This window comes from Condylura cristata, unplaced genomic scaffold (genome assembly GCF_000260355.1).
Source record: "Condylura cristata isolate star-nosed mole 26May11 unplaced genomic scaffold, ConCri1.0 scaffold00004, whole genome shotgun sequence".
Lineage (NCBI taxonomy): Eukaryota > Metazoa > Chordata > Mammalia > Eulipotyphla > Talpidae > Condylura > Condylura cristata.
This window is the reverse complement of record NW_004567105.1, coordinates 36,827,337-36,835,419: the sequence shown is the minus strand read 5'-3', so window position 1 is coordinate 36,835,419 and position 8,083 is coordinate 36,827,337. Positions and strand designations below refer to the sequence as shown.

Genomic DNA, 8,083 nt, shown 5'->3' with positions numbered 1-8,083 from the left:
GGAAATGAGAAATTATTCAAGGAATAGTTGACAAGAACTTCCTGAAAAAGGAGGTAAATATAGACATACAAGAAGTGAGAACACCAAATTTCCACAATTAAAACAAAATTACAGCAAGAAGCATAATAGGAATGCTATATAATAGTAAAGTTGCAAAAGTCCAAGACAAGGAAAAAATAAAGAAACTAACAAGGGGGATGAAAGAGTTAACTTATAAAGTAAAACAAATTAGGCTGACATCAGATCTCACCAAAGAAACACTATGACCAAGAAAAGAATGGAGTAACATATTCAACAAACTTCAAGATAGCAAATGCCAATCAAGAATATTATACTCTGCAAAGCTCTCCTTCCTCTATGAAATAAAAATAAGGACTTTCTGGCCCTCCCTGTGGTGGCGCAGTGGGTTAAAGCACAGCACTAAGAAGCTAAAGCCACTTCCGCATGAGTCAGATACCCGCCTGCCCCGGAGATGACCATATGGTGTGGCAGACCTCTCCTGACCCGCCCGCTGCTCCCCTCAGCAGTGTACTTCGTCAGTAGGCCTGTTCTGTTCCCCACTCTACCTCTTGTGAATCATCTCACCACCCCTGCATCTCTGCCCTGTACCCCAGTTCTGTATGCATAAATAAGTAAATCTTAAAATAACATATATATATAATAAAAAATAATATACTTATCATCATTCCCTGGGTAGGAATGTGAGAAAAGGACAGACAGACAGATAGACAAACAGATGGATGGAGGCAGCAGATCTCCTCTATGGAGAAAAGTCTTTGAGTCATTCATCAAAGAGGGCCCCACTGCTTCATATTGTGAACAACAGACATATCCTTGTTTTTGGCTTTTACTAGACAAATCCTTGACCTTCTCTCTTACCTTGACCAACTCAAAGTTCTTCACTTACAAGTATGCCACATGATTGTAAAATACATTATAAAAGTAAGCCCAAACTTCAAGACACTCCGTGAATGTAATGAAAAGCCAATACCAAATAATTTACTCATAAATAAAATTCAATGATGTTTCTTGTTAAGCAGGGAAACCACATTAGAAGACATAGGAAATAGAGAACTATAAAAAAGATCCAATGGTATTCATTCTCTTAAACAATCAAAATTAGACAGGCTATTTTCCTGATTTATGTCCCTATTTAACTGCAAACCAACATGCCTCGTCCAGCTGAATCTGCAAGAGCCATAAAGGAGAACTGAGTGCATTTTCAGGCTACAGTGCTCCTGGGGTATAACATTAACCATTCATAGTTAACCCTCATGGCTTAAATACTCTTATCTCCACTGTGCATACATTCTAGCAGGCGACTATCCTTGTTACAGTGGTCAGAGAAAATTCGTGCATTCAAAAATGTATTACTAACAAATATGCTATCCAGGACTGAATTCCTAAATCACTGTTCACAGGTTGTAGGCTACAATCAAACTCAATCTCAGTGCATGTAGAACAGGAATAGTTGGAGGCACAAAATCAGTTATGTTCCAGACACAGATTCTCACTATCATTTCTTTTACAGATGCAATCCTGAGTTCTTTGATAAATGAAAAGCTACACTCTTAAATTTCTAATGCTATATATATAAAAAATAACACAAGCTTGAAACAATCTTTACACTTGATCTGAAATCACTCTAGAGAAAAGATAGTGTATCTTTGCTCTTCTCTTCAATTCCAGGCAATATCTTGTAATATTCAAACATCAATTCTTTGAGTCTCCTAAGTTGGATAAAGAAGTGAAAAATTAAATGGTGAAAGATTTGTACTCTAGAGGTGAAATATAAAATATACATATGGTGCTTTATAATTTCTACCTGAAACTTATATAATATTATAATGCAGGTGAAAAAATTTTTGATTTAACAATTCCAGAAAAACTGACTCACAGATGCCAATTTCAAACATTTGACCCTTCTCCAGAGTTGGCAGAAACAGATAAAAGAATGCAACAGTTAAGACAGCCAAGATCTTTGAACACTTGATAAACGCTTTTTAAAGTATGGCCCACCTCTCTGTAAGAACTAAGAGAAACAAAACATTTCACAGTTAGAAGTGGAGATTCAGTTTAGACTGAGATCCTTGAGGAAAGTGTTAGAATTAGGGAATGAACTTTGTCTCCTCAGGGGCTGAAGCCCTAACCCCCATGACACTGTATTTGACACCCATACTTGGGTGAGTAAGATGTAATAAGGTCACAGGAGGAGGAGAGGACTAGAGTCTGTATAGGAAGAGAAAGACCAGAAGCCTCTCTCTGCAGGCCCACAGGAAACACCATGTGAGGACACAGTGAGAGGAAAGCTCTCTGCAAGCCAGAAAGAGCAGTTTCACCAAACACCTCCCTCTCAGGGGTCCTAAGACCTTAAACTTAGACCTCAGCCTCCAGAAATGTGAGAAAATGAATTTCCACAGCCTATGATTCTCTGACTGGGCAGCCTAAGACAGGATGGGAAGTGTGAGCATCACCTTTGAAATGGAGGAAGTTCCTGTACATTTGGGGAAAATCTCCTGGAAGGCAACTTAAGGCTGTAGACTCCTGAGGCCAGCAAGCCCTGACTACATCCCACGAGTTCTTTCTTTATGGCCTCTCCCAGAGGAGCACTGACCACCAACCTGTAGTCAGAGGAGGATGGGCGTGAGAAGTCACCACCCATGGAAGGACAGCAGGGAAGGATAAGAAAAGACAACAGAAGTACAAAATTATTACCTCATTTGCTCACATAACATATACTAAGATAGGACAGAATTCATTACATTGGTTCAGTGAAATTAATCATTAAATTTTACACCTTTGATACCTCACTGATGATTTTCTGGTACATTTACTATAAACTAGTCACTATGTTCAGTGCTGATTAGTCAATGGTGCACAAGAAGACATGGCTGGATTTTTCCAGCATACTAAGTAACCTGACTACAAAGCAGGCATGCTGCACACTAACTGCTGTCATAGTGGAAAGGCTCTTGTCTTCGGCTGGTGAGGCTTCCTTGGGAGACCACTGGGAGATGAGCAGTTAGGACCTTACTAAGCAGGAGAGACTTCTCAGGTGGGTGGGCAGAAAGCCCTATGTGAGGTAAGACAGAGGAGTTAGCTATAGGCAGATCCTAGCAGGAAAGAGCCAGATTATTCAGAAAACAGGAGAGAGAGCAGAATGTTCAATAAAACCAAGAGAACATAGCAAGTAAAATCCAGATTGTGATCAATTCCACGAGAATTAATGACCAGTTTGTCCAACGAATGCACTGCAAGTAAAAAACAAAGAGGGAAGGGGGTGCCTATTATCACCAGGTATTAAAGTGCCATACTGACCAATCACAGCAAGCAGACCTTGTCTAGGTTCTGATTTTAACAAACACACATGAAGAGGTATATGGGCAAGTGGTGAAACAAAGATGACTGTTAGATAAAGGGAAGAGCCTCCACAATTTTAGATGTCATAATGGCATTAAATTTAGATTTTTAAAGGAATCCTTATAATTTGGAGATTGTGCTAAAATATTTAAAGGTGAAATGATGTGTGCTTCTGGAATTTGCTTCAGGATGATTCAGTATAGGAGGAGGGAAAAATAGGGACAAGCAGTGATGAAACAAGATGGCCACAGGGTCATGTGCTGGGAAATGCAGGGGGTTACCAAGTCACTCTCTTCCCCTGTGAAGTTTTGAAGTAAACTATAATAGACAATTCCAAAAGGAAAAGCAAATCTGGAATCTATTGGGGGTGAAGCAACAGACCTGTAAGTGCAGAAGGAAAAAGCAGGACTAGGTGCTGCTCCAAAGTGGGGTCTCCTTTCCACCTGTGTCTTGTGCTCAGCAAATGTGAAGGCCCTCCCCCCACCCGGGGCCCTGGAAGACAGATCAATGCTGCTCATACACTCTTTCAATACTATCTGAAATGTTGACACAGCGTCGGGAAATTTTGCAAATTTAAGCAGAAAGAATCCATTTGGAATCACTTCAAAAGTAAATTACATTTCAGGGGGTCTATCTCAGTGAGCTGTAATCAGCAACTCAAGTATTTTTTTTAAACTCATTGACTATGAATTACATTTCAAACTAATCACTTTGTTTATTTCTGCTAAAATTTCAGAACAAAGTGAAAAGCTTAAAATTTCTGCCCTGCCAAGTCCTTTTTTTTTTTTTAAGCAAAATCAGTTTTCTACCATAAATTCTGCTAATAGGAGGGAAACCTTTAAAATATCTTGCCAGCAAAACAGAACAGAGAGCAAAAAATAAGCAAGAATTAAGCTTGACCCACTCAGTCATGCATTTTCAGGAGTAGTTGTGGAAAGAATAAAGAATTCCTAATGGGAACTCAGGAATGGAAAAGGGAAGATGAGGAGGAGTGGAGCTGACAGTCATCAACCAGAACTTCATTAAATTGTGGGCCCTTTAAATTCAAATCATCCTTTTAATTATTATTTTTTTAATTTCCAGGATACTTTACATTCAAAAAGATATCAGTGTTATGTTCTTTTTCTTTCCTTTTTTTCAGGAAAGAAATAACAGAAGCCCCAATTACTCTCTGAAAAGAAACATGCAAAGAGCAAGGAGAACCTCTGGTGCCCCAACGTCCCCCACCACCCTGGTTTCTGTAGCTACACAGGGAATTTCCCTTTCCCCCGGGAAATCAGATAGACCCTGCTGAGGAGACCAGTCTCCACCTCAAGCACCTGTAGAGTGAGGGAGTGGCCCCTTGCCCCATGCCAGCTCCTCTGTTCTACTCACTGAGTGCTGTTAGAGTGGGTCTGCCCACAAAGGCCACTGCCTCTATGCCCCCAAGAGAGCAGTGAGGCTTCAAAAAGCCTCCATGTCTCTCCTGGCACCAGACAGGATGTATCTCCACAGGTAATGCCTACTCTCTGCCCATGACCATGCCCAGCATCTTCAAGGGGGGAAGGTTGGTAACTCTAGGCATCTTGGAAATGAAGTGGGGCCCCCAGAAGCAAGGCCGCATCCTTCTCCTGGTCCTGGACCATGGCCAGTCACACTGCCCTTGCCCTCCCTCCCCCTAGAGTTCATGGGTAAGGCCAGAATGAAGTCATCAGACACCAAGCTCCCACTTCTCTCAACTTCATATACCTGTTCTGCAGCTTCAGGCTTGGTGCCCACAGTTGGGAGCCCAGCTCCCTGGTTTCCTCACAAATGGATGGACTAACACCAGTCCCTCCTGGCCCTGCAGGTCCCAGCGCCGATGTCACTTCTCTGACAGCCTCCTTGTCTAGCCCCTCCTGTGCCAGGGGTCCCTCTGGCCACACCCACACCCTCAGGGCTCCCAGGCCACCTGTGATAGTAGCGAAAGGGCTGTCTTCCACCCACAGCAGTTCCGGAGCAGGTCTCTGCCCCAGCACCTGGCTCTTTAATAGACCTGACTGGTTTTGATAAATCGACCTTATATTAATAACACCTATAAATAGGGAAATATTTTGAGTCTCTGCTATTTGCTCTCACTGAGACCCCCTTACGAGCCATATTTCTATAAAAAGTGTCTACTGTCCTTCCGTCATTCAGTCTCTAGCTCAGGGCACAGTTGGGTCAGCCAGTGAGAATGAAGAACACAGGCCCTTTACCAGCTATAGAAACAGCAATATATGAAGTCAGATACCAGAGTTGCCCTTATTTTGCATTGAACATAACACTGTTTTAAATGAGGATTTTTCTGGGACTCCCTGATGGCTTAGGGGTTGAGTCTCAGCACTATCACCACTACCATCTGAGTTCAGTCCCTGGCCAGGGAGCTGACCCACATGGCGTAGGGTTAACAGACCTCTCCTGTCTTGCTCAATGCTCACCTCAGCAGTGTTTCAATCACTCTGCTGATTCTGCTCCCCACTCTGTCTCTGAGGAATCTTCTCACCTCCCTCACCTCTGGCCTATATTCCAATTCTTCTATGAAGTAAATAAATAAATAAATTAAAAAAAAACAGGATTTTTCTTAACTTTGGTAAATCTAAAATGCTACTAAGCCTTTGAATTTTCTCATGTAGTATATTTACAGTTATCTTATTTACAGAGACAGGCTCATAGGGTGCTTTTTTTTTTTTTTTTTAAGGAAGGCACATTTCTACATTAAGACTGCTGCAACAAATTCTGAATCACATGCCTGTCAAAGAAAGAGGGTTAAAGCAAATAAGCTCTTTGGAAAATATAGTTGGCCCATTTCTTACCTGCTATCTAGTTCAGCTCCATTAAGCATCTCATGTATTTATTTTACAGCAATGCATCTCCTTCATCTCAATTCATGTTCAGCCTCATGCAGAGAGCAAGCTCTCCTCCGGGCACAGCGCTCTGAGGCCAGACGAGGATCTGGTCGATGAATGAGCCTGCAGACAGCCACAGAAACAGCTCCCTGGGTGACGGCTCCCTGGTTCACAAAGCACTTTCTTACAAGACGAATCACCTTACAGTGGAGCAACAACCTACAAAGCTTCCAAGGTCACTGCAAGGACACACACTCCCAGGTGACACTAGGTTTGTCCTGCTCTCAGTGCCACCCCCACTGCCTCACAAACCTCTCACCCCTTGGAGGAATGTGCAGAATGGAAGAGTCTGCTTCTGGGGAAGCATCCGCTGAGCCCCAGGCTGCTCTGCCCAGGGCAAGGCAGGTGAGCACACCTGAGCACACACAGGTGCACGGCCACTTACACAGCACGGGCAGGATGGCCATGCCACTCACAGGTTTTTGCCCAAGCATCACACAGCCAGAACTGTAAACTAAACAGTCTCTGTGTTCACAAGGGCCTGGCATTTTTGCCACTATGAACACTGTGTTTGCCATTCTGTTCTAATTTCTGAAAAAAGGGATTGTTCCCTTAATTGCCTTTGGTCTGTCAGCAATGGGGGATTTCAATGGAAATATAATACAAAGTAAGATGTAGTTTTCTCTAGGAAGCATAAGCCCAACTGTGAGACTGGGTTAATGTTTTCAACCACTGAGACATCACCCAGAGACAAACTGTGTCCCTTTCTGTGGTCCTGTCCTCTGACGCTGTCTCCAGAGGCCAGTGTCTGCTACCCTCTCCTGTCCATTCACCTCTCGTCCTCTCCTGTCACTCCCTGGGGCCACAGCAAAACAAAGAAATAATTCACCCCACCAGTGTGTCATCTGAGTTTTGAAAACTTAACTAGCAAATGACATGACCGCTACAGAGCAGCATTCATCCTCTTTCTACCCGTGGATGCCAAAAGAGTGACCCCAGAAACCCATGTTAAATAAACACACTGAGTTCCAGTTGCAAGCCCAACATACTAGGTCAGAATTCCTGGGGGTCAAACCTAGAAATCCCTGTTTTTCACAGGCTTCCATGGGGGACTCTGCTGTTCTCCTGGATTAGGAGCCATTATTAGTGAACTAGCGATCTCAAAGTGTGGCCCTCATCTGGGCCCATTTAAGAAATTCTGAAGTCCTGCCCCAGACTTACTGAATCAGGGATCCTGAGGTGGAGGGTAGAGCCCAGAAATCTGTGTTTCACCAAGTCTTCCAGATGATATTCACATACAGGGATATTTGAGGCCCCGTGACTTTAGAGATTCATTTGATTTCAAAAGAACATACACTAATAAAGCCCCTGGGTTAGCGGCTTCAGGGCAAAGTTGCTCACTTGCAGTGTTATTTTAGGATGTGGGTCTCCTTAAAGATTTCATGAGAAATTTCCTGTGGGCCAAGCGCTGTGTCAGAAGCTTCCTAATACCAAGGTTAGCTCCGGCTCCTGGAGATGAGGGGCTTCGCGTAAAGGGCCTTAGAGAGTGTCGCAGGCTTTGTGGGGACAGGGTCTCAGACATGACTACTGAGTTCTGCCCCATTCAAGCAGATGGTGTCAAGGGATGAGACTGGCTGGGTTTCAACAAACTATGGTATTAAAACTGTGTTTCACAGGTTATAAAATATATTCACCTTCAGTGATTTTTTTCAAGCCATTTTAAAAATGTAGAAAACCATTTTGGAAGCCTCCCCCAAACAAGTGGGGGTCCAGATTTGTCCTGCAGAAGTGTTCACTCTACTGTTATGCCAGACTGAGAAAAAGGAACCCTCACCTTAGTGGAAAACAGTACAAATGTTCCATGAAAATTTTAAAAT

The 8,083-nt window shown here is 43.0% G+C and overlaps 1 pseudogene; it reads left to right on the top strand.

Annotated features, from left to right (window-relative positions):
• LOC101618890 overlaps positions 1-5,034 on the top strand; it is a 21,239-nt pseudogene extending 16,205 nt beyond the window's left edge.
• Positions 5,035-8,083: the final 3,049 nt, after the last annotated feature.